We start from the raw sequence: 24,310 nt of genomic DNA, 5'->3' as shown, positions 1-24,310 counted from the left end.
TCTTGGTGTAGCCATTCTTCAGGAGAGTCAACCTGTTGCCTATACGTCCAGAACTCTAACCCAAACTGAAAAGCAGTATGCTCAGGTAGAGAAAGAGCTCTTGCCAATTATGTTTGCATGTTTGAAGTTCTGGGATTATATCTATGGTAGACCTATACAGATCAAAACAGATCGCCAACCTCTAGTCACTATTTTGAAAAGCCTATGCGTACAGCCAGATTACAAATGTATGAAGTTGAGATTGCAGAAGTATAATTTCACTCTTGTCTACATAAAAGGAAAACCTGTTTATCTTGCTGATACTTTATCCAGATCACCTGGAAATACCACTGAACAGCATGAGAATGAGCAACTTAATTTTGAAGTCATGGAAGTGAGAAATTTTTCTTTCAAACATCTTGATGAACTTAGAAATCGTACAGCCTCAGATAGTGTTCTACAGAAGCTCAACCACCTTATCAGTCAAGGATGGCCATCAAAGCAATCTAGTTTACCTCAGGAAGTGCAACATTATTTTCCTTACAGAGATAAGATTTCGACAATTGTATCATTATGAAAGGTCCAAAAGTCATTGTTCCAAAGTCCTTGCAACCAGAGTATATTGCTATCTTGCATTGTGGCCACCCAGGAAATGATTCTGCCAAAAGAAGGGTGAGAGGACTAGTATTTTGGCCTTCTATGTCACAAGACATTGAGAGAATACTTTCATTTTGTTCTGTATGAAATAGTACAAAGCCACATCAATAGAAGGAACCGCTTCAGCTAAGCCAGATTCCTGAAATACCCTGGTCGACAATAGCCACTGACATTTTCGAATGGAATGGTCAACATTACTTAGCGTTAGTAGACTCCTGTTCCAATTGGTTCAAGATTGACCTACTTCCTAATCTAGCATCCAATACTGTCATTATTAAGATGAAGCGTCATTTTGCAGTCCATGGTGTTCCGCAGAAAAATTATTTCTGACAATGACACACAGTTTACTAGTCAGCAATTCAAAAGATTTGCCGAAGAGTGGGACTTTATCCATGTTACGAGTAGTCCTGAGTACCCACAGTCAAATGGTTTGGCAGAATGTGCAGTTCAAAGTGTGAAACAGTCACTAGAGAAGTCGAAATTAAATAATAGCGATGTTTTCTTGAATCTCTTGAATCTCAGAAATGTTCCTCGTGATAAACATCTTGGTTCACATGCCCAGGCGTCTGTTGAGACAAACCAGAACTACATTATCAGTCAGCAGTAGTTTAATGGTTCCAAGTGCTAAGAATAACAGATTAGTGAAAGTCCATCTGTTAAAGAAATGCTTATTCCAGAATTCGTATTACGATAAGTCCAGCCAACCGCTCAATCCATTACGTGAAGGAGAGAGAGTGAGAATGCAAACGTGCAAATGTTATGATCGGACTGGAGTCCTGAAAAGTGTTTGCCCAGAGCTGAGATTGTACATTGTGGAATCACAAGGAGTAGAGTTCAGGTGGAATCAGAAACTTTTTCTGCCAGTGTCTGAGTCTGTACCACAGCACCTATCTTGTAAGAATGACTCTTTATCTCAGAGTGAGTTGTCCAGCGCTCCAGTTCCAGAGGATGTTCCAGTAAATATCCCTGTTCCTGAGATGAATCTCAAAATTCCTGATACGAGTTGTTCACTGAAGACTGTTCCTGTTGCTAAATCCAGTTCTGATTACTATATTACTAGATCAGGTCGCATTTCCAGACCATGTTACAGATACATGGCTGCTTGGACATGAACATTGTGCTTGTTTCTAATGTCTATATTATTGCATGTCTTATTCTAATGTCATTTCATTGAGGGCAATTCATTAAGAGGGGGGATGTAGGTCAATATGTATATATGCCTTTAAGAAGCTTTCTAGGGGCTTGCACAAGTGGATAAATACTGACCACGTGCAAGCCTGACTGCCATTTTGTAGTAAGCTGTTGAGATGTAAGCATGTATGTCTGTGTAGTCTATCAGTTAATCAGTTTGTTTATATTTTGTAATGCTGCTACCCATCCTGATGTGTTTCTATGTAATAAAGCATATAAACAAACTACTTCACCTGTTCAATGTCTACGCTATAGAGAGATGAGTGACAATAGGTAAACCAGCATGACTAACTGTTCTAGGAGGAAGTAATTATTTTGTAATCTACTTCAGTTACACATCTGTTAAATACTCAAACATATATTTAATTATGGCATATGTCTATGGATGAAAAAAAAATCGTCTGCATAGATATTGCATCATGCAGCCAAGAAGATAAATAAGATTTGCTCTGAAGTGGTGCCTGTTATTTTGAGTTAGACCTAAATTATGAATCTTAGAAGCATAAATTGAAGAACACAACATTTATTTTTAGTGAAGAAGCACAGTTTCTACTAAGGACTAGTGAAGAGTGATTTGATATAAATAGTTCAGGGTAACACCATTTTGAAATACAGTATAAACGTAGTTTTGTGGTAATGAAGTATCGCCTTTACCCTGAGCCCTCATATCGGGCGATCAATGTATTTTTGATCATATGTTTAGAAAACAATTATTTCTTATTTAAATATCTTGTAGATGTAGTATGTAACAAATCGTTAGTTTTTAGGAGAAAATATGCTGAGTTGTATGTTTACTGTTCATGTATTATATGCACAGAAGGTTTTTCTGATGCATTTGAAGTTGTGTTAGAGGTTTGTGGAATTCAATTTTTTATTAGGGGAAGTGAGGTAGTATTCATTTTCTATTTATGCATTTGAAGATTTCACAAATGTGGGAGTTCGATTAAACATACTTAATACTGTATATTTTGTTTTTTTGTGTCTTATTATTCTACTAGGGAGCAATCATAAGGAACATCCTCTACACATTTCATTAATGTTTTTAATTAATCTTGTCCAATCCTGTCTAAAATATAGACTTTTTTGGGATGTGGTATTTCATCTCCATGTCTAAGCTAGAATGCATATTCGATTTCTTCCCTCATTTGATGTTTATGTGGATGGATGGGGCAGTGGTGCAGTAGTAGTGTTGTCACCTCACAGCAAAAGGTTTTCCAGTTCGATTCTCGGCTGGGGTGCCTTCTGTGTGGAGTCTGCATGTCCTCCCTGTGTTCATGTGGATTTCCTCGGGGTGCTCCGGTTTCCCCTCACATTACAAAGACATATGTCTGGAGTGTTTCTCCCTTAGCCTCTGCTGAAAATTGGCTTGGTTCCAAGTCGGACATTCTTGGTTAACAAATATTAAATAAATGTACTATTTTTAAGACAAAGAACCTACAAAACCTAACCCTGTTATATGCATTCATTTGTCTATGCTTTGCCACTGAATTATTTTTGTATTCATGGCATTTAGATGATCCTCCTCCTCCTTCTTTATAGCAGTTTTCAGTTTTCCCTGCATTGGAAGTTGTATGACCACAACCTGCCTCATTGCTACAAATTGTGTAAAACAAGTGACCTAACCATAACACATACCTCTCAAGTGTACCTCATTATGAGGATGAGGAATGTAACCAAGTCCAACAATAAAACTTAATAAACATGAGGAAAGAAAGACGAGAGCCACACTGTCCTTGTATTTAGCGCTTTAGTTTTTTAATAATCGTATTCTGAAGAAGTTTTTTATTAAAAAACGAAAGCACTAAATACAAGGACAGTGTGGATCTCGTCTTTTTTTCCTCGTGTTTATTAGGATGAGGAATGTACCTCATTTGGGGTCTTAAAAAGTTCATGTTCCTCAAAGTTCCACATTGAAAGAGTCTGTCATACATTTAGTGATAGGAATTATTTTTAACTGATAGCCATAGTAAATAGAAATTAATTATATTAATTAATTAAAAGATCTTTAAGATCTTTTCTGTAAGTAAAGCCAGCATATTTTAACCATCATATGACCTTCCTAGTTGACATTAAGCCATTAGTAAGTGTCCCACATTTTGCCCATTTGTTCCACATTATGATGGCTAGTGTTCCTCATTTTGGAAATGGGAGGTTGAGAGCTATGCCATAACATGATATTTAACACAAGATAATCAATACAAGTACTCTTACTTTTTGATATATAGGTCAGACACTGCATATATTACTTTCTTTTACCATATCTCACTCTTTGCAATACAATCTTATACTATTGTATACTATCTCCAAGGCAATACCCAGACTTGCTGTGAGCTACTGCACAATAGTACCTCCTATACTGAGCCAACAGATATTGCCAATATACTGACTGACAGATTCATTGCAAACCTTAGCCTTCTCTCCCCCACCAAAGGACCAATCACAATACCAATGGATTGCCAGGCACACAGTATTATTTCTGCACAAGTTAAAACAGCACTGTCCAAGGCCAAGAATATATTGAACTAGGGTAGCATTTCTGTAGCAGCACAGAGGACATTGATGAGTTTATTGAAAATATGTGGCCTTGTATAGATCCTTGTGGGACACCAACAGTTACAGGCAAGCAGGTGAAGAAATCATTTTTCTTTTCACTACCTGTGCTCTGTTTGAGAGGTAGCTTTAGAACCATTGCAGTGAAAAGCTGCTGAGCTCTACAGTTGACAGTTTATGCAAGAGTTTCTGGTGAGAGACAATAGTAAAAGATTTTGATAAGTCTAGGAAGATGGTGGAGACTAGAATTCCAGCATTTCTGCGATGTTGACACAGTATTAACAGAATTCAGCAGAACAGTAGTTGTGTTTTGATAAGGGTAGAAGTCATGCTGGGCTGAAGACAAAAGTTGGTTATCTGTTAGATTGTTGAGAAGTTGTGTAAGAATACATTTTTCTGGTAATTTTAATAGAGGCAATAAGATGGCTATTAGCCTATAGTTGGAAAGATCTGTATTGATTCCACAGTTTTGCTGGGGAATAATCAAGGATATTTTTCCATAACAAGGGAACTTTGTTTTCAGATATATCATCAGAACTGAAACTAGATACTGAATAGCCTCAGCTGCTGTTTTAAGATATTCACTGGGTAGATTGTCAGAGGTAGCTGTAGTAGGGTTTAATTTTTTGAGGTAGTTTTGTTGGCATTTGTGGGAAAGTAGTTGAAAGGAGAATTTTTGAAGGAGGTTATTTGAGTAGGAGCATCAGTAGCCTGATTAGTTACCTAGTCAGTTTATGACTGCGTAGTCTGTATAAAGTGGTTATTGATTGGTTGGCTGTGGTCTCATTTTGTTTCGGTGTGTTTGGAATTGACTGTTTATCTTGTCCTAGATTTGAGAGTTTATTGATGGAAGCCCAGGACAGTTTTGGATTATTAGTATATGTTTTGATTGGGTGAGTAATAGGCTTTATCTTTGGTGATAATTGTTTTGTTAGTTTTCTTAGTTGTCTACATGCTAGCAAAATAAGAGCTTTTTTATTTTTTGTCCAGACCTGCCAAGCTTTGTGTCTTTGTTCCATAAGTTGTTTAGTTGCTAAGGATATCCATGGGATATGGGTGTCTTTGGCTCTTTTTATTCTGTTAAGTAAGCTTTTGAGTTTTTTTAACAATATTCTTTCTACTCATACTGTCAACTGTCTCTGTTGATTTACATCTGGCTACTTGTTCATCTATATAGTTAGACTGCAGGTATACTTTGTATTTATTAACTGCCTCTTTACCATATAACCCTTTTCCTATGTGTTTATATGTTATATTGTAAGCTGCAAAATTTGATTTTTTTATCTAAAATTAATATTTCTAGGTCCATTAGTATTTCCTAAAAACTTTAAGTAATGTCTACAAGGCTTGATTATGGGACTGCTTCTGATCCGCTTTTATATTCTAGACATAGGAGATGGTTGCCATATGTAATGTGTGCAATGCCAGTGGAACTGAATGCACAATGTGTAGATATTGCAAAGTATTTTATACACATATGGGCACTAAAACATAAACTGTCTCAAATCCAGACAAATGTACTTTTATATTTTTGTGTTTCTGAAGTCCTTTCAATTTATATTTCTTACAGTATGTTAACAAAACTGGTAGACTGGTCCTTTTCAGTCATTTTTAAGCATATCCAAGGTACAATATGACATTGCAGAGTTCATACTAGATACACTAACCGACCACATTTTACGTTGATTGCAGCAATGCTAGCTATAATAACACAAAGCCAAGCATGCAGTTGGTAACAAGGGTTGTAAAAATGCTAAATCAAATATCTTGTAATAGCTTCACCATATTAGTAAAAATCAAAGTAAACCCAGTAAGACTTAAGACAGTGCTTTCAAAATTATCTTAAAATACCTTCAGCAATATTTCGGAAGCTAAGCAAACCTAGAAGAAGGTGTGTCACCACCATAAACCTGTAAGCTCAGCAAGAAAAAACAACATAAATGAGTAAGAATATTTATGTTGTGTGTCTTCGTGTGTGTGTGTGTGTGTGTGTGTGTGTGTGTGTGTTTGTGTGTGTGTGTGTGTGTGTGTGTGTGTTTGTGCGTGTGTGTGTGTGTGTGTGTGTGTGTGTGTGTGTGTGTGTGTGTGTGTGTGTGTGTGTGTGTTATGTATATATGTATACTTGCATGTGCTTGGTGGTGTGTAATTATTCTCCACTTTTTTCAGCATCTTCTGTTATATAATAGATATTTAAAAAAAACAGAATGGACAAACACCCAAATGACCTAATGGATTGCAGATTTTTTCTTAGTTTTATTTATTAGCTGTGGATTGTATTATATGAAAATATAATATTCTACTGTTTCTGTTTGTATTATTTTTGATTATAATTGTATCAGGTGGTAGCAGTAATGTAAATATGCTGAACTTATGCCTGTATAATAGCAATTGTGCATATTCTTGTGGTTACAATCTGCCTCAATACGTGACTGTTCACGGTGACAGTCATGGCTGAAAATTGTCCCACATCCAGCCCACCTACATGGTTAACAAAGGCAGATAACTAAATAAGCTACTAGCTTTAATTTTACAGATCATAAGAAAACATGCATGGAATGACAGTGTTTTATTATTCCTGAGGCAACATAATAAGCAGCAAAGAAAATCTTATTTGTTAATGCAATACATATGCTGTTTTACCTGTGAGGACGTCATGTGTTTGAAGCCTTCATTTTGACAGGTGATTGATAGAGACAATTTACCATTTTCTAATAGCATGAACATCTAATTTCTCTGTTGAGAAAATAACTTGCATTTGTCTTTATATAGTCATTTCACTGCTGCTAACTTCAGACTGGGAGTAGTGAATGAAGCATTATTTAAGAAGACTATGTGTAATATGTACGCTTACACTCACAGCTTTGAGGAATCTAGACCAGTTCTCTTATCCAGATAAGAAAAATGTGAGTAACTGCTTGACATTTTCATCCATTATGGAAGATGGAATTTATTAATAAAAAGTAGGTGCACCACTCAATTCTCACTCTTATAGCTGAGGACAGGAACATTACTATACTGAGGAACAGAAAGTGGCATTTCAGTGTTACACTACAGATATCACTGAGCTTTAATTGACTCAAAAAAGCAGTAGTGGGGATGCTCTCATCTCCTGCCAGGCACCATTATCCAGGTTAATTTCTGAACACATCACTAGCGTCAGAAGCAGAAATTTAGCAACTGTAACATCATTCCAAGTAGAATAATGAGTTTGCCAATAACATTCATCATAAGCTGCATCTCCTTCATACTTCTGACAGTAAATACCAACAGATATCATGTAAACTCATAGGCATACATTCACACACATATATACACACACACACACACACACACACACACACACACACACGCACACGTGCAGACAGGCAGGGACACAACAGTATATAGTCTAAAGTTGGCTATTATAATGCTTTCTGAGAAAGTAACCCACAGTGGTGGTGCTTCGGTATTGTCACCTCACAGTAAGACGCTGTCCGATTCGATTCTCAGCTAGAGTGTCTTCTGCGTGGAGACATGTGTGATTGGGCATACCTTCGTTGAAGGTTGTGCATCAGGCCTGGCAAGCCGGTATGTAAAAATCAACTGCCAATCATTATCGGACCGGAGTTCCGCTGTGGCGACTCCTAACCGGGAAAAGCTGAAAGACACAAAATTTATTCACTGAAGTACTGATTTCCAAAACTGCAGATTTTTGATAGCATCTCTATGAGCAAATGTTCATTGCTAAGTGTGCACAATAATAGAGAAACCACAACAGAAATTTGAGGAGATGGCCATCCTCAGTGTTAACATGGAGGACTGACTTCACTTCCTTGTTATTTGTGAAAAATGAAAAATATAAACATTATAGGTTCATAGGTTCATACTAGGCTATCTGCCCTAGGGCATTTATAAGCCTAGCCAGAGTTTGTTTGGCTTTCGCCACCCATTTTAAATTAATTTTGCTATGCCCTTTTTCGAGGTTAGTATACTGTGCCTCTGTCTAACAGTGACACAGAAGTGATACCCAGGGTAAACCTACGATCTCCCATCCACTCATCAAGATTCCTCTTGAAGAGAGTCAATGAGGGACTCTGCCTAACCTGGACTGGGATTTTATTCCAGAGTGAAGGGAGCCTCTGGGTTATGAATCTGTCCCTCCAGCATGTCCTATTTATTTCAGTGCTGAGGTTCACGTCTCTCGAGTGCGTAGCTCGATGTGATTTGGATTTTCTGAGGTGCAGCATGTCCATTAATTCCGGGTTGGACATGGCTTTATACGTCAGGCACAGATCACCTCTGAGCAGGTGGTATGCCACTGAGTAGAGCTGGAGTTTCTTTAACCGGGCAGCATATGGCATCTGTTTGAGCCCTATGATCCTCTTGGAGAGGTACTTTTGGGGTCTTTCCAGTTGCTGCAGGTGTCTGGTAAGGTACATCCCGAAAGGAGCATTGTACTCAATTATGGGCCTGGTGAGGGATGAGTAAGGAGGCATGATGACGTCCCCTGATCTAGATGTGAATCCCTTCATGATTAGGCTGTATAAAATGTTTTTCTAACCACTTTGGCCGCGTGGTTGTCAAATGAGAGATTGCTATCAACTTGGGTCCCCAGGTCCCTAATTACTTCTTCTGTACTTAATGGATTACCACCTATGTGGTAATTTGTGGGCACTTTGTTTTTGCCAAAGGGGATGACTATACACTTTTTGGCGTTTAGCTTGAGGCCATGGCTCTGGCACCAGTTGTCTGTTTCTATGAGGCCCTTTTGGAGGATGCTTGTGTCGGCTGGAGAGTCGATTATGGTGCCCAGTTTGCAGTCATCTGTGAACTTAGTCAGCCACAGTCCTTCTGTGTTGGCCTGTACCTCCGAGAAATATGTACCGAACAAGAGAGGTCCCAGGACTGAGCATTGTGGGATGCCACTTGTAACTGGTTTGGAGTCTGACATGGCTCCAGCAATTCTAACCATGTGGGTTCTGTCCTTGAGCCAGTTTGCAACCCATCTAGTGACATAGGGGTTTATATTTAAGCTGGTGAGCTTATCTATAATGCCCGAGTGGGGTATTGTATCGAAGGCTTTTGCGAGGTCCAGGTAGGCTGTGTGGACCACCTTCCCCTCATCAATGGCCTTGGTGACTGTTTCAAAGAAATCAACCAGGTTTAAGAGGCAGGATCTGCCCTTAACAAAGCTGAACTGGGTAGGATCCAGTGTCTGTACGTCTCCAATATCTTTATTTATGAGGTCCATGATGATCCTTTCCATAGCTTTGCAGGCCAAGCTAGTCAGGCTTATGGGGCGATAGTTTCCAGGATCCGTTGAGGCACCACCTTTGTGGAGAGGGACCACTGTTGCTGTACGCCACTCTTTGGGTACATATCCTGTAGTAAGGTTAAGATTGAACAGTAGTTTTATGTTTGGGTTTAGCTCTTCTTGGAGTTCATGTAGGACGCAGCCCGGGACACCGTCTGGTCCCATTGATGCTGTGTTTTTTTGCTTTGGAGAGGGCTGCTCTTACCTGAGCATCCGAGATGTCAGGGGGGGCAGCACTCTGCTGGGATAAATATTTGCCCTTTTGGTGGGGAGGGCTGGGGAGAAGTTTGCGTTGAACCTGTCAGCTAGGATGTTGGCAATGTCTGTGGGTTCGGTGTATTTTTTGTCATTTTGGACTAATTTTGAGCATATCTGGGAATTCCCACCCAGGTTCCTAACATAACTAAAGAAAGCCTTGTGATTATCCTTAGTGTCCTGTGCAATTTTTCTCTTGAAGCTGGCCTTAGACGATTTTATGAGTGCCCGTAGTTTTTTGCTAATACTGATCAGAGATGCCTTCCCTTTTTGGGATTTTGCTCTATCATGTAGTAGCTTCCTCCTTCTATTGTATAGTTTGTTTATGGCTGGCGTCCACCAGACAGGACGTCTGCCTTTGGAGGATTGGGTCTTGGTTTTATTTGGGATTGCATGATTCATGCATTCCTGAAGGTGTTCATAGAATGCGTTTATAAAGGATTCTGTGGTCTGGGCCGTATTTTCCACAGGCCCGGGGGCTTTGAAGGATTCCACCTCAGTTTTGAGGAGTGTGAAATTTGCTTTAGAGAAGTTTTTCACTGTGGTTTTCAGGGCAGGGGGTGGAGTCGGGATGTGAATATCCAGTGAGATTAGTTTATGGTCTGATCTTACCAGTGAGGGATACACTTCTGGTCTGGAGCATAGAGTCCCCATGTTGGTGATGATCAGGTCCAGTATGTTTTCCCCTCTTGTGGGAGTGGTAACAAGTTGTTCCATAGCATTTGAGTTTATAAATTCTAGGAACCTTTGGGCTAGAGTGTTGGAGCTAGAGTAATGCTCCCAGTCTATGTTTGGGTAGTTGAAGTCACCCAATATAATGGTGTTTGGAGAGACCTTCATATTTTCCAGTGTTCTCAGGAAGGCCGAGTGGGGTTCCTGGGTTTGGGAGGGTGGTCTGTAGCAGGCTATAATCTGGAAGGCAGTTTTACCCACTGTTAGTTGCACATGGATAGTCTCTGATACTTCGTGGCTGTGCCACCAACCTGGAGGTGTGGGTATCTTTGATGAATATTGATACTCCCCCTCCTTTTGTGGTACAGTCCAAGTTTTGGGGCCGAAAATCATGGTATGAGGTATAACCTGGTAGTGCTGGGGTGCTCTCTGGAGCCTTGAACCAGGTTTCTGTTACTGCACAGATATCGATTTTCTCCATGCTAAGGAGAGTTTCGAGTGTATGCATCTTGAGGTTTAGACTTCTGGCATTGAGTAGCATTACTCTTAGTTTCTTATCCCTTGTGATACCTATGGAGGTGGGTTTGTCTTTCGAGCCTTGCCTAAAAAAGGCACTATGGGGGTAGCAAGAGCCTTTGCCAATATCTGAAAGCCCAGGGTGACAGGTGCAAGCCGTCCCTTGCAAAGCATCGTGGCTTGTCGAGCATGTCATCTCAGGCTGACAGGCATTGGATCCCCTTTAAATGACACCAATACTTAAGCCAATTGTTGAAATTGATCATCTTGTCTTCATATTGTGGCATCATTCTTGGTGAGTGTAAGATGCTACTCAAGGTCAGGGTCATACCGGTCTGGGCTACATGCTCAGAGAGCTCCTCTATGTCTCTTTTCATGTAGTCCAGGGAGGTATGTCTCAGGTCATTCACACCAGCATGGAGAATGACTGAGTCATATTTGTACTTGCCTTGGAGTGACCTGAGTGCTTGTGTTATGTGACGGATCCTAGCGCCCGACAGGCAGCTCACCGTGACCTTATCTTTGTTCAGCCTGGTGAGCGGGACATCAGTGTGCCTGATGATAGAGTCACCTATTACAAGTGTATCAGGTGTGTTGTTTAGCCTTAAGGGCTGTGACTGTTCGGCACACTGGCTTTGTGAGCTATGTGTTGCACGTGTTTTGTTTTGGGGTAGCGGTTGCTTGGGTGTCTGCTTTGGAGGTCTCTGCTGCTTAGGCAGATTTTTATTTAGAGCCTCTGAGTATGTTTTTGTGTTGTTATGTGTTTGGTTTGCTGTCGTGGTAGGTCTATGTGAGACTGGAATTGTAGTGAGTGTGGTTTCCTTCTCCTCCTGACTGGTTTCGCCAGTACTGAGTTGAGAGAGCTTAGCCTCCAGTATGGCTATATGGTTGCATCTCTCACATGTGTTGGAATTTGTTGGGAGGAGGAGAGGGTTGTCTGTGTACATGAGGCAGTTGTAACATTGCCTCAAGATTCCCAGATTCACCAGCTGGACCAGAGAGGCGATTGGCAATTGACCTTTGGACATGCTAGAATAGTATTGGGAATTCCTTTATAATTGAAAAAAAAGGGCCAGTGGGGAACGAGGTACTCAAGGGGAGTTTGTGAGGGTGTAGTGCTTTTAATATTTTAGTGCTGACTTATATAATTGCTTTAGTGAGCAAGTGCCAGGTAACTTAAATGCAATGTGTTTCAGGTAACTTAAATGCAGAAATGACAAACAGTAACTTTATTTCAAGTGAAACAAGGAAATAAGTACAGTAAGCAATGCAGATATCACTAGGGATCCACAGAAGCGCCGAAAAGCCGCGTTTTAGGTGGAATTAGCGTTTCAGGGAAATAACAAGCAAACAAACAAGCAGCATACAAATAAAGCTAGATTCAGCAGGCCTGGATCTAGTCTATGCTACAGCAAACAAGGTGTACCAATTTCAGTAAGAAACAGTTCAAATATGCAGGCACTATAAGCCTTTAACCAGAAATTCCCAGCTCAGAAGGGCAGAGTCCAGTCTCTCCTCCCACAAGAGTGCAGACCACGAACCTTCTTAATGTAAAATAACTGGCCTGAAGCCCAAGTGCCTAAACCAGAACTAATACACTTTAAGAATAAAAGACACTGGGCTCTCAATCAGCAGTTCCCAACTTAGAAGGATGAAAGCTACCTGTCCTGCCACCACAGTGCATGCCACAAACCTTCCTAATGTAGAACAACTGGTCTGAAGCCCAAGTGCTTAATCCAAAAGACTTAGAATGATAGCTACACATTAATCAAGTTACTACCAAGCAGTAATAAATACAATTGAATACTTTAAAGAATGCGTGGATATAATATTAAGAAACTAATAAACATCCAAAACTTCAGATGTTAATTCTTGTTCTATGAAGGTACTGAAGAAACAAATCCAAACAGTCTTAGTCACCAGAATAACTCAGCTTTAATTCATAATAAATATCTAAATATAATGAATTAAAGTTGAGTTATTCCAGTGACTAAGCTTGTTTGAGTTTTTTTCTTCAGTACCTTCATAGAAGAGGAAATAACATCTGAAGTTTTGGACTGTTTATTACTGTTGCTTAGTATTGTAATGTTTAACTGTTTATTTTTCATTTTCATAACAAGGAAGGGAAGTCAGCCTTCCATCTTAATGCTGGGAACAGCTATCTCCTTGCATCTGTGTTGTGGTTTTTGTACCGGCTCGCCCTGTGACTCAGTTTTTGTGATACACAGGGTTCCTGGATATGAAGAGTATTTACCAGAGCCATTGGTGATCTTTGTCATTTAATAAAAAAGAAACGAGATTTGGCTTATTTGCCAAATTGAGTATTGGTCTTTTCTCTAAGTTTGCATGATTAGGGAGTTAATACTGTATATTATGCTAAGTATATATTTATATAATATTTGGACTTCGTGTAGGTGTTTTATACACTATATGTGACCTTTTTTTCATATTGATATTTGTAGTTAAAAATAATGCAGATGCAGAAATGTAACTCTTAATTACAAGTGAAATTTGCATGAAAAAAAGTTTATAGTGACTAAATAAGAAAACCTGTTACTGAATTACTTTAAAGAATGATAATGGAATAATATATAATATAGTAAATACTTATTTTTCTCTAACAGAAGTCCGTTATTTGGGCTGAAAAATAAAGATCTGGGTGGCCGCAGTGGTGCAGTGGTTAGCATTGCCGCCTCACAGCAAGAGGTTCTTTTGTTCAATCCTCAGCTGGGGTGCCTTCTGTGCGGAGTCTGCATGTCCACCCTGTGGTCACGTGGGTTTCCTCCGGATGCTCCAGTTTCCTCCCACATCCCAAAGTCATGCTGTAGGTGGATCGGGCACTCTAAATTGGCCCTAGGTGTGAGTGTGTGCATGTGTGTGCCTTCTGTGGAAGGTTGGGCGTCAGGCTGGCAACTCGACACTGTAAAACTCCACTGCCAATCATGAGCGGAAAGGAGATCTGCTGTGGTGACCCCTAACCGGGAAAAGCTGAAGGAAGAAGAACTACAACAAAATAAAGATCTAGGGACTAAGAATACTATCATTCTAGATGTAAAGCAAATAGTTTATATCATATAAACATGGTTGGATTACAAATAAAATCTAATATGTTTACACTTAATGGAGTTTTAGAAGCAAAATCTGATATTTTTGCACTTAAAGGGTCACTATGGACCAAAACTGAAAAAAAAAAATTGTGATGGTCTACATGGTAATAATCTGTATGGAGCGGTTTTAGTAATTACTGTTACTTTTTTATTTACTCCACACTTCCTCATAAGGTGGCCTTACTGACATGATTTTGCATTTTACTTAAGTTTTATTTTTCCCACAATGCACTTTTTTCCTTAAGAATATGACTTATTTGAACATCACTCTTCTCAGAATATTCTGTCCTTTCATTTAGAATGGCAGTACTCAGATTTATCCCCTTTTTAGAAGCTTTGGGGAGACTGCCAATTATCTTTTTCCATTGAGCATCTCTGATTTGTGCTCTTTGCCATCTTTTAAAGGTACTGCAATGAGACTGTTTTCAGCTCTGAACAGTGCTTAAATCAAATACTTTTCTAAAACTAACATGAGTTAGCTACAGGGAATTTCCTTTCCATTTCCTGTGTCTGTTTATTTTTGTTTGTTTGATTTAAAAAAATGCTTCACATTCCAAGTTCTTAATGTTATCCCTTATTTTGTTATTCCATATTTTCTATTTGAGTTTTGTGGTGACCTTATACTTAAAAGATGGATATAATCACATTCCTAGATCTATATTTCAGAAGTTTAAACATATTTTCTGTGTCTGGATCCCATTAATAACTTCTCAGCATTAACATTTGATCTTTTTACTTTTATACAGCTATTTCTAAAGTGTCAGGCTCCTGTAATAGCCTACTGCAGACTGTAAGGTGTTCATATTTTCCTTATTTAGGTGGTTTGCCTATCTCTGTAGAATATTTTCAAGTTGTCAGGACTCTATACTTGGGTATGGGGTCTCCTACACAGACGGATGTGATTCCAGGAGACTATACAGATGTCTTTGTGTTGCTAATTCTGACAGGATTGTTTTCCACTTCTATTCCTGGGTTTTTCTACTTAGAGAACTGTCTTAGCCAGGGTATTCCTCTGGATGTCATTTGAGTCTCATGATACATTTTTCTGCACTCCACATGATAATCCATTGGCACCTATAATTTGTATGGTCCCACCATCTACATCCCCTGGTGTTTCAGTTTCCAGTATTTGGGGTTTGTGAATAGGAAGATGTTTTGCTGGAGACATCATAATTTTTTTTTCAAAATCCAGATCTTGTATTCTCCGCCCCAGCTCCAGTAGAGTCAGCCACTACAGACACCCCAGATTTTGGATGAGGAGCAGTGCATATGGGGATAAAAGTGCAAGGTCTTTGACACAGACAGAACAGACAGAACAGACTAAGTCACATAAAATAAAAGAGATCTTGGCACTTATAAATGTTCTCAACTCTCTGTGTTTTTTTATTTGTGGGCCTTTACAAGTGTTTACAGACTACACCACAGTGATGCAGTACATAAACAAGCAAGGAGAAACAGTTCTTGCCTTCCATACAGACTAGCTATGGTAGCCTGAGATAAAGCTTTTCAGCACAATCTCACTCAGCAAGCATCTTGCATACAGGCAGAGCAAAATTATGCACCAGACAAGTTGAACTGGACCAGGACAGACTCTCACTAATGGAATTTGTTTAATGATGTGTTTAATGATTGATCCTGTTGTGAGGAGAGCCTCAAATACATCTTTTTGCCTCCACTCTCAACTGCCTGTTGGTAAAATTATGCTCCAATTTGTAGGTCCAGATGGCAGAGGAGTTCTCTTTTCTTTGGACAGGAATTTTCCTGTATGCTTTTCTATCTTTTTTAATATTATCAAGGGTTATTTTGAAGATTTAGAAGGACTCTCCAAAGATCTTTGTGGGAACTTCCTTCTGGCCCAGGCAGCAGTGGTTCCCTCTTCTTTTGGTGTGGACAGGGGCAGTTACCTCAAGCTCCTCATAGGCTGGATCTACTCACACAAGACCAGAGATGCCTGATACATCCTGACCCCAAGCAACTTCAGCTGACTGCATAGATGATAGAATCTTAATAACCTTTATGCACCTTTGTATGAGGATGTTAAGCAGGTATTAAAGCATGTAAAAAATTCTGCTTCTAGAAAATCATTTATTAATAGCTGGAAAAAAGGTTTTCTAGTTGGTGTCAAAAAGAAATGGCACCCATTCAGGGCTAATGTCTATCTCGTTCTACTTTAGTTGTGTGAGTTACTATCATATGTTTTTTTTTGGAGCTTTTCTCCTTGGGTCTCCACTGAAAATGGGCCACAAGCCCAGCTGAGCCAACCTGGTTAACAAATGTCAATAAATAAATAAATAAATAAATAAATAAATAACTAAATAAGGCTTGTCAGTTAAGGTCATGTCACCATGTCTGTTCATGTATCCCCCTCTTTTAATGCGATTTCATGTGAAAATACTTTTGAAAAGGGTGTTGCACATAAATACTTCTAGAATACAGGTGGGTCCTGCTTAGGATCTTATTTTGGTGTTAAAATAACTAATACTTCCTCCACTTGAACTAACTCATTAGGGTGACGAGGTTTTTGACATGGAATTGCTCTGAACTTTGCAAGAAGAGAGTGTGAGTTGCAAGCTCTTATGGTGGTCAGCTGTATCTCATTTTCCACAAAGATAGGGTTTCTTTAAGAAACATTTCTTAATTTATGCCTAAAGTGGTATCTGGGTTTACCTTAAGCCAAGCTTTGCATCTCCCTGTTTTCCTTCCAGAACCTAAAAATATGGGAGAAAGGATACTCCTTATCTTGGGTGTCTGCAGACAACTCAGGTACTGTCTTGACATAATGAAATCTTTTAGAACTTCCAATCAATAATTGTTTCTTGTGAAGTTAAGAAAACAAGAACAACCTGTGTTAAAGCAGACTAGTTTGAAATGGTTCTTTTATGCTAATATCTTTTGTTATACCCACCATAGTAACTATTCCAGGCAGAGTCAAGGCTTATTCTACCAGGGCCTTGGCTTCATGTGTGCCTTTTTGGAAAGGTTTGGATTTTAGAAGTATTCTAGAAACAGCTACTTGGTCCCCTGCACAAACTTTTACAAAGCACTATAAACTAGATTCCTTCTCCAAGTCTAGGATATGCTTTGCTAGGACCATTCTCCACAGGTTTCTGGACCCTCATCCTTCCTCCTTCAAGTCAGTGCAAGCTATGGCAATCTACCCATATAGCAAAGGCTACTGCAGTAATGATCAAAATGATGGACATAGTACAGTTGTGTAAGTAAGCGTATCATAACAGTAGATGTTCGAATGATCACTGCTGCAGTAACCACTCCCTCCCTCCTTCCATCTCCCTTATTTCAGTGTGTTTTTATAGAAGGGTGTGGACATTTAGTATCATAGTCCTAGCATTGTCCTTCTTAGGGCTTTAGTCTCCCTCTCTCTGTTGATATGAAAACACTAAAGGGCTTGACGCCCAAATCTTTTAGTTAGCTGAGCTCAAGCTAACAATTTGAGCAAGTAGAAGATGCCCTGAAGCTATAAAAGCTGGCCAGTTGTTATATCCTTACCGGGGTACAACTCGTATAGCTTGGGCTACTGCATCAGTGATCGTTTGAACAACTGTACTTTACTAATCTTCCCTTTGTCAGTACTTAACCTAGATTGCTTTAGGTTTCCATCTAATGTAACAGAGAAGTTTTATTTAATTACTTATATTAACTAGACGATGAACTGTCCAAAGACCCTTTTCATCCACAACCCATGCAAGTTAGGCTAATCCAGTGAGTGAAACAAACATGAAAATTTAGATAGTGTTATAAACACATGTATATAACAAAGAGAAGAATATCAGCTTCTTTAATATATGTTAGAGTATGAACATTGTTGCAAGTATAAAGGAAACAGCCAGTAAAATATAAACATCAATAACATGTAACAATTTAAGTTTCTACCATGACCAGATACTCTCTTGATCAGATCATATGTTCTTTAACCTAATGTCTTCGTTAAGGTATTCATGATTCTTTCAAAAGTGAAACTGCTAAAATATTAACCAGAAAAAAAATCAATATAATTTTACAGATGAAACTTGACAATAACAGACTCTCTGCAATACTATTCACTTTTGTAATTCAGTCCTATTGTCTTTGAACAATATTATTTCCTTAGAAGATGAAAAAACAGAGGCATAACAAATGACTGCATACAAATGATACTAACTTTCGTATAAAATGAAAAGGGCAATAAGAGTCAACAGCTTTTCAGTACAATTCCCCCCAAAAAACTTGATATGCTATACAAATACAAAATGTGGTCTGCTAGTAATGTACCTCTTTTCCTGACATTTTTTCAATGAAAGAGTTGGACTTCTCTTACCAAAAATGTTTACTTATAGATAATGTCATGGGGGGGGGGGGGGGTAGTTTTGATGTACAGGATAAAGTATCATAGTGTGCTAACTCTATAGTAGTGCTCCAAAGTTTTCACTTATGCAGCACTTTACTACAGCCCTACTAGACCTTCCAAACTACTAACATGTTTATTTTCCAGAAAGAGATGCCAGCTCCATTGGCATGGGGGAAATAAAGCCATGACTATATTATGGGTGACCCGTGCTCAGTTACTGTATCGAGCTCCTGCTGGAGCTGCATGGATGGAAGAGGAATGATGGGGGCAGAGCCTGCTTACCTCTCTGGTGGGGATGGTGTGGGGGCATGCTGGTGGCACATATGTAAAAGCACAGGCAGTGGTAATGATACTGTCGACATGCCAGCAACCCAGTGCTGCAGAAAAGGATAGGGGAGGATGTCACCATGATGGTGGGCGATGTTTCCTGTGTGATGCCATTTCATGTCTCTTCTCATGATTTAACTCAGTACATCAGTGGGAAATAGGGCTTAATGGTAAATGCCACTGCCAGTGCAAGATGATGCTGGGCCTGGATGTATCCCAATCGCCTGTTTGCCTCCTCAAACCTGCTGTTAAAATTGAACCAATTCACCAGACTTGGGGCAATCTGGCAGACCTCTAGTCCAGGGAGGTTTGACATGACAAAGGCAGGAAGATATTGGAGAAAGCATGCTGATCATGCTAGCTGTTGGTTGGAGTGGGTGAAAAATATTACACATAAAGACAATAATATGGTTGGATGTCATATGGAGGCCAAATAGATATGGGCACCTCTTGGCTTTTATTCTCAAGGTATTATTGTTCATTCATCCGGGGTATCTCACTAACACTGTACAGAGGAGAAAGCATGCAATTGCATTTCTTACAGATATTCTGCCCGTATGCAGGAGTTAGGCAGAATGCCAGATAAAACCAAAGGTGTGTCTAAAAATCACATTCCACACAGTCACCATTGTTCATTCCATAGTTACTATCCAGTAATTTATTATCACTGCAGAAACACAAATAATGTTAAATAAGCAACTGTCTTCTATGAGGGTACTTGAAGATACAAAAAGTTCAGGAAATCTAATATGTGTTTGCAGTTATTGGAATAAAAAAAGTAAAAAGGTGTTTCTTTCCTCAGGTGAAAAGGCACAGCTAAACCATTCACCAGAATCTTTTGTTATTCTGATAACTGGCTGTCTGGAGCTCTGCAGTAAATTATAATTACTGTTGCTAAGACTTAACATACATCCCTTTAGGCTACCGTTTTTACTTGTTCTGCCTCAAGTTACTATAATTAAACAAATCATAGTTTGCTGCCAAGACTAGTCCCATCTAAGAAGAGACTCCACTAAGGGAAAGAGTCATCAGATTATGTTTTGGCTCTCTCCTCTGCCCTCCATCTTAAGTTAGAATAACCAACTACATAATGTGTTTCTCAGAAAACTAGTCTACATGAATGTACCTGGTATTCACAGCAACCCTGAGGTGAAAAGCGTCGTCACAATGAAACAGCTCCATAAGTTACTTTTAATTGTGGGTGCTCAATAAACTAAAGCAGCAAAAATGGAGTTTGCCAAAACTAGTTAGTATCATACTGAACCAATTTACTTCAGAGTCTAACTGCATGCTTTCTGGTACAAGGAAATTGGAACATTTATTTAGCATTATTTAACAACATACTGTGAGAAAACAATCTATCCAAAGTTGTAGAAAGGGGGTAAAGTCATTAAAATATTGATATTGCTTTGTTTGTTCTGGCTGTTTGCACTTTATTTGCTGTTAACTTACAGATAGCTCTTACAGATTGTTAGGATTAGAAATGAGAGGTATGATGGGCCTCCAAATTTTCCATGCTGTAGAAGTATCTGTCTAGACAGGATGGAGAACAGTGGGCTGAAATTATCTTCAGCATAACGAATCAGTCCTCCTCCATCATGGACAGCAGGCATGAACAAGAGTAAAGTCCCCTTTCTTAACACTTAGGGAATTAAGACCTTAGAAACACGAGCTCAGGTGTGTACTCTACATGTAAGGAGGCATGAATCTCTGAGGTGAAGCTTGAATCTCCCTTCCCTAGAGAAGCCTACATCCTTTTGGCCTCTGTAGTAGTCATTTCAGGTACTGAGAAAGTGCTGTAGGACTAAGGTGATGTACATAAACCTAATATACATGATGCTTGCATTAGATGCAGTTCTTGTATGTGTTGCAAATCTACAGAGACAGTCTGTGATGCCATCACAGAGTAGGTAGCCTGTCCTTATACTTTCATTCTAGGGTTAATACATTACCAGGACATTTAATATATGCCAGATGTCTAAATATAACACCCAATATGATTATGTATATGAAGACATGTTCAAGTACTTCATTCCTCTTACAGTCATGACTAGGAGCATTCATCTTGTGTCATGAAGAGGCAGAAACTAATGGAAAATCAAACCGAGGGATGCATCTTCAAATATTATAATCCGAGAGCAGCAGAAAAATAATTATTCTTATATATTTTAGTTTTTATATGGTATTCTGACCATCACAGGGCTAAAAATGTGTGTGTGTGTGTGTGTGTGTGTGTGTGTGTATATCTATCTATATATATATATATCTATCTATCTATATATATATATATATATATATCTATATATATATATATATATATATATATATATATATATATATATATGTGTGTGTGTATATTTTTTTTTTCGTATGGGTAGCACTTTTTCATTTAGTGACTTATAAAGGAAGTAGTGGACTAAAACAAGGGATGTCTCTGCTAGTAAGAGATGTGAGGGACTGAGAAAGTCAGGTGAAAGTAAGGTGACATAGTGAAAAAAGAGACTGATGCAATTGTCACTTTTATGTCAGTTTAATAAATCTAATAAGCTGTGCAAAACTGACAGGTTTTAGCTTGCTTAATGCAGCAGAGACAAGGTGTCTATTTGTGCCACTGGCAACCACAGTTCAGGAATGGTCTCAGTTTACCTGGAGGGATACATGCTACTATCACATTTTGCTATATAAAATACCACTGTCCAGTATCAGTCAATTTGAAATCTGTGCTATTTGGAGCTTTTCTCCCTGGGCCTCCACTGAAAATGGACATATATCCAGTTGGACTATCCCAGTTAACAAATGTAAAATAAATAAACAAACAAACAAACAAACAAATAAATAAATAAATAAATTGTGTGTAATGTTTTTAATATCAAGTGGCTAATGTTATAGTATAATATTATATGCACTTCTACATTCTATGTTTATATACATCATGCATATTTATAGCATTACAATTACATTTTTATTAATAACACTTCTACATTGTGTGTGTGTGTGTGTGTGTGTATATATATATATATATATATATATATATATATATATATATATATATATATATATATATGTGTGTGTTGTGTATTTTACAAGCAGGAAATTCAGCGTGAGTAGCTATACCTTCCTACTGCAGTAACTGGAGATTTAAATGTCTGATACTTTTCTAAAGTTCACAAAGTTAGCATTCAGTGGTAGTGAATAGAAGTTAGGAAATCCTTTTAATATAAGTATTGCTCTAGTTTTCATACATACATATTGTTTTCTCTCTGTTAGACGCCTTACTGAAGAAAGTTATTATAGTTGGAATGTTGCAGATTCCATTTTGGGGCGTAGAAGATGTGGTCATAGACACTGCTTTTGTAGCTGCTACACACTTACTGCAACAGTATGTTAGTGAATTGACAGAGTATTTAAAAACTCCTGTACTGAGACATTCTGTGATGTGGTGGTGCCCCATCCAGGATGTGTGTCAGTGTTGTGCTCATTGAATCCCAATATATGCTATGGTTCCCCTGCCCTGAATTTGATTAGATAGGTTATTGGAGAATGAATAAATGAATGAACTAACTGTACAGAATCGCATGAAAACCAGGTTATTTGCTGCATGATGTAGAATGCTGGGGGTATTAAACTCTTTACAACTTCTCTAAAATGTCTATAAGATATTATTGAAATACCTTTCTAAAAACCTTGAATTAACAGTATAGTATCTTACATCTGCTATGGGTTTAGAGAACAGAAGTAATATGCTTTGAACTATTGCATAAAAAGTACTTCAAAACATTTTTTGAGTAAAAGACCCCTCTTGAAGTGCATCTTATAAAATAAAATAAATTTATAGGAATGTAGGCTGAAAAATGGTGCTTGTACATTGTACATCTTTTAAAAGTTCTTTGCGTCTTTTCTAGACAATTAAGTATAACTAAAGACCAACACGTGTCTAACTGTTCCACATATCAAAGTGTTTGCCAGTTGGTAGCTACAAAAGATGTCACCTTCATTGTGCAGACTAGTACCAGTGAAAGTGTTACCTGCATGTGGCCATGTTATTTCCCCACTGAAAATCCCTCAACACTATGCTGTCTTGTTTCTCAGTCAGCTTTTTATTACAGCAATGTTGTCTGCCTGCTAAGCAACAAAGCAATCAAATTGCTATGGAGAAATAAGGGTTATACTGAATAAGATTAATTTATTTACATTGTGCATTTTAATTCATATAAGAGCCCTGTTGTTTTTGCTGCTGTTATTGAGGAAGGAAACCTCAACACATTGTCCATGGGAGATGTACTAGCATGTGATGACATAATGTTTGTCAGACTGGTTGTTATGTCATGATTTTGTGAATCAACACTCAACAAACACATTTGGTGAAAGGGAGATTATTTTAATATGTTTTATGTGGAAATTATGCAGCTCTTTTATAGCCACTGGGTACAGTTTTCGGAACTGTGCCAAGTGACACAGTTAATAAGCTCGTATCCAAATCATGTTCACTCAGTCATTCACCTGACTTTGGCATCAGGCTCTGAAGGTGTGCTGAGGGTGGTAACAGTCATATATTGCTTAATCATTTCTCTGTTATATTTTGTTGACTGAGCTGTTCCTATTAAGCTTGTTTCTTTTTAAATAAAGGAATCAGGAAATAAAACTCCACAATAATCCATTTCACATGGTTTGCATTGCCACATAACCAAACAGCTAGATTAAGTACCTATTTATCATTGCAAAATACCTATTGTCTAAATGAAGGTAACCAAAAATCTTCCCACACACATATGACAGTCATGTTATTATGCAATTAACCATCACAAAAGCAAATTATCCCCCAGACCTATAATTCTTAAAGTAAAAGTGAACAAATATGTAATTCTAAGGAGAATAAATCATGACAAAAACTGCAATGTTTATACATTCTGCATTCTGGTCTTACTTGACTTAATACTGTATATAAAATAGGCATGTGTTTCATTATGTGATTGGCCCTACACACGCAATGAGGTGTAATACTACATGTACCCATAAACCACCACGATGGTGCCAACAAGCCCTGTACAGGTGTGTATAAATGTGACATGGTGGGGCAGTGGTGTATGTCATACTGGTAGTTAATGTCATTTCTTTTAGATATGTTATACCAAACAGAGAAAAGAATGCTTTGCCCCACAGATGAACATACTGTAGTGGATGGCTATCTATGTATGTCAGTGTATTGCTCTTGCAGTGTATGTTACAAGCAGGATGACACACTTCATCAGTGTCAGTGCAGAGACATAGGTTCATAGGTTCATAGGTGTTTACTAGACTAATGACCACAAGGGCCTTCTTAAGCCTACCCATGCATCCTAAATCTCTGACAAGTTCAGGTACCCTTCATAAGTGTAAGCAGGTCTTGGGAGATGAAACATTTACATGTTGCCTATGTCC

Source organism: Protopterus annectens, chromosome 9.part0 (genome assembly GCF_019279795.1).
Source record: "Protopterus annectens isolate FY-2018-M chromosome 9.part0, PAN1.0, whole genome shotgun sequence".
NCBI lineage: Eukaryota > Metazoa > Chordata > Ceratodontiformes > Protopteridae > Protopterus > Protopterus annectens.
This window is presented reverse-complemented; position numbering follows the sequence as displayed.